This window comes from Cucurbita moschata, unplaced genomic scaffold (genome assembly GCF_002738365.1).
Source record: "Cucurbita moschata cultivar Rifu unplaced genomic scaffold, Cmos_1.0 Cmo_Scf00098, whole genome shotgun sequence".
NCBI classification, from domain to species: domain Eukaryota; kingdom Viridiplantae; phylum Streptophyta; class Magnoliopsida; order Cucurbitales; family Cucurbitaceae; genus Cucurbita; species Cucurbita moschata.
The window spans coordinates 370,478-374,365 of record NW_019268614.1 but is presented as its reverse complement, the minus strand read 5'-3'; the positions used below and the strand labels follow the sequence as shown (position 1 = coordinate 374,365).

General features: G+C 38.1%; 1 long non-coding RNA gene across 1 annotated transcript in view; it reads right to left on the bottom strand.

Annotated features, from left to right (window-relative positions):
- Positions 1-1,791: 1,791 nt before the first annotated feature.
- LOC111439631 overlaps positions 1,792-3,888 on the bottom strand; it is a 6,187-nt gene continuing 4,090 nt past the window's right edge. The window contains exon 3 of the long non-coding RNA XR_002709826.1: positions 1,792-1,916. This is a non-coding gene — a long non-coding RNA (uncharacterized LOC111439631). The remainder of the gene's footprint in view (positions 1,917-3,888) is intronic.

The window sequence follows — 3,888 nt, the reverse complement described above, 5'->3', positions numbered from 1 at the left end:
ATTTGATCAACAAGAATCATTCAAGCTAGACATGATCGATTTTGCTTGTGGAGTGATTCGAATCTCAAACAATGTTCTTGTCTTGAGATATTCGATCAACAAGATAATCCGAATCTTATTCCTCTTGTATTGATTGCTTATCTTATCAGGTCTACTTGAAAGCTCAAAGTAGTTCAATTTATTTAAAAGAAAATTTGAAGTATTCAAATTGATATTTAATATATTAGATATATTAAATATAAAAGAAAAAATAAATTTAATTTGAAATGTCTTGAGATAGGTTAAATAAATAGAGAAAATAAATTTAATTGAAAATGTCAAATTAATATTTAATATATGAAATATATTAAATAAATAGAGAAAATATATTTAGTTGGATGGTTCAAATTAATATTTAATATATTAGATACGTTAAATATAAATGGAGAAAAATATATTAATGGGAAGAGTTCAAATTAATATTTAATATATTATATATATTAAAAAGAAAAAATATATTTATTGTACTTGATATAATTAAATATTAAATCAATTATTGTATTTTGATATATTAAATAAAAATATATTTGAAATTAGAAGGATATTCAAATTAATTAAATATATATTAGGATATTTTATAATATCTAAATATAATTGGTACTAAGGTATTATATTCTAATATATTAAATATGCAAATATATTATTTAGGAAAAATTCTCCAAGAGTCCCTATAAATAAGACACCCTGTGTAACGACCTGAAATTTTCTACTTAATTTAAGGTTGTCACTGTATACATATCATAAATATTGAATGTAGAAGACTTCATTTAAATTCCATAAAACATAATCTTTATTTTAAAACACAATCATGGACTTACGTGTTTCAAAAACATCTTTAAAACGACACAACAAGAGACTAAATAAAATAAATAAGCCTTTAAGTTAAAAACATCCTATTCTAGCCTAAGTCTAAGAAAATAAATACCACTATCCTATGCATGTGCCATAGTCTCGAGTTGCGGTGTTATCGTCAGCCGTACAGGAATGTCTTGCCTTATCTGAAAAATACAGTAGCACGAGGCTTGAGTAGCTCCTTAGGCCGGACACCCGTTAGAACTAGTAACCGTCACGATAGCGCTATGCAAAACATAACGATCGTTGTTCTACCATTGGATACCATAATTATTATCATACAATCCACATATTATAACATAGCATAAACCTAATATAAGCATATCGATTCATAGATAATTCACACATATCAGTATATATGACACGTGCAGAACTACAGGTACGTGTCAACATCAAATATAACCATACCGATAGTAAGACCACTTACCTGGTTAGCTTAAGTCGTTGTCACGAATATATCGTTAATGAAAGTTATTCTGCTTTTTAGTGCTCACTGTATTTACTTTTCTCTCCCTATTTAGTTTTTATGGTTTTTAATTCTTGAATCTTTTTTTTTTTTATTTGTACTTACTATGTTGCCCTTTTAATTTTGTTCCGGGTATTATAAATTTCTAGGGGATTCCTGTTTCCAAGTCTTTCTTATCTCAGTGTTTCCTTTTGTTCACAAATTTTCTTGGCCATTCTATTTTTAATTTATTCATTTGATTACTAATATAAATGTCACAACCCAGAATTACGATGCATCGAAATTACCAGGAGTGACTCGACAAACTATGCAATGCATGAAAGTAGAAGAAAAACGAAATGCAAAAATTTCAAGTATAAAATTTCGTCGCGAGTATTAAAGCGTTCAAGTAGAAAAGAGTTACATTGTATAAAATGGAAAAGAAAAAAGATCGGGGTACATGATGAAATAAATGCCAAGTACACAAAGGTAAACTAGACAGACGCCCCGGGACGACAATTCCTCTGTGACTTTCAAGCTCCCAAACACCCCTTTTGCCACGAAGTGTAAATTCACAGACCTGAGAAAAAAAAGAGGGAAACGAGGTGAGTATAAAAATATATTCAGTAAGCAATCTACTTGTAGGCTTTTAATCGCATCCAAGTTTAAGAGAGAACCACCAACTATACTCTAGACTCTAAAGTCTCAATGCTCTAAGTTCACAGATCGGGGTAGAAGGACTTAACCTTTGTAGCGGTATTCAACGTTTGAAGATGAGGTGCTCCCTCATAACTACATGTACCCCTCGTACAACCCACCTTGACTTACTCGCATGATCAACATCTAACCATAAGACGGATCCCCATGCAGAGTAGTCGATCTACCACTGAGTAACACTTCCCTAACAGGCGTCTCGCCAAGCTCAACAGTACCACACCGGAGTAGGAAGGGAAGAGTAGCACCTCCCTAACTGGCGTCTCACCTAGTTCAACAGTACCACACTGGAATAGGAAGGGAAGTGGAGTATACTCAAACGCTATACCAGCTATGGTCGGCTAAGAGGTTCTCTCTCTACACCTCAAGGTCCTAACGTGGTTCTTTTTGTCTCAAGGGTAGGTAGATTATTGAGTTAGAGGCCCTAGATTCTAGAATCACTCAATCAAGGCTTACAAATCCATAACAGTCCAGGATTAAAGGGTCTCTCCCTCTAAGCGTCACTCACGACAACATGGACCGTATCGTCAGGAGGGTCCCCTATCTAAACCCCACTTGATAACTACTAGAGTTCACCATAGGCAAAACACAACACTACAACTTATCAACCATATCATAAGTTCATACAATCATTCAAGAGGAGTTTATGTATGAATAACAACAAATACAGTCATACAAGCTCAACGGGGCGACATCATCTATCAACACCTGGAGCACAGATACATAAATCCTCGAGTCCACTAACATAGAATGAACAGATAAACGCAGTAGATAGATAGTCCAACAAGCAAACAAATATTGAGCACAAAATCTCATAAAGGCAGCAAGTCCAACAAATATATATTCAACTTCCTAAGTATAGAGGATCATTAGATGTAGCCACCTACGGGTAATCTGCTCTAGCATGCATGCAAAACCAAGTGCACCCTACAAGTATTACTTCCTAAATCCGTATGGTTACTTACAGTATGTCGCGTGCCTTCCTGAGCTTGATTACAGTCGTATCGAAGTCCAAAAATTACGATTTATCTATACAGAGACCTAGTTCACAGTAAAATAGGATTACCACTGGAATCGAAACGAAAAACGGGTGAAAACAGGGCACTCACGCGCCTGCATGCGCTCATAGGGGACACCCACGTGCCTGCACACTTCCCTACGCGCGGGTTCCACGTGCAGGGTGACACAGTCCTACATTCTTGACCGTGCGGCGTCGTGATCAATACACGCTCACGACCAGCCTTAAGGGGAATTAAGCCCCATTATATTTTTCACCCCGGCTTTGTGGCTTCGTCGGACCTTAGGCAAGGTTTGCCTTCGCCAATCGAACATCGCTTGTGCGGAATCCAAGCTTGTTCAACCACACACGCTGCCTGTGCGTGTATGTTCAATCATCTGCGACACATCCGACTTGCCTCTACGCCAGGCCAACCCATTCGGCTCGACCTTGCCTCTACTCGGGCCAAGGTCTCTCAATACAACGTCGCATCTCATCTTGCCACCTCGATCCCCATCGACAGGGTCCATATGTCTTGACGCCATCCCGAGTCTCGGGATGTCGTCGCTCATCATAACTCGTTTGGTCATGCCATCGAGAATGGGCCCACGTGTCGTTCATCTCATCGGGACTTCCCGAACATCCATCCATCCGGGTTCTATCGAGGCATAGGCCCTCCCGTGCCCATGCCGAGTCATTTGCGGAAAACGTACCGGATAGCGGGTGTATGTAGCAACCTCCGACACGCGGGCTAGGGCGCAATACCGGCACACCCGTGCCGTCCGGTACTGTCCTTCAAAAACCCATTTCAAAGGAAGTCGCCCCGAGACACTCGTCTCGG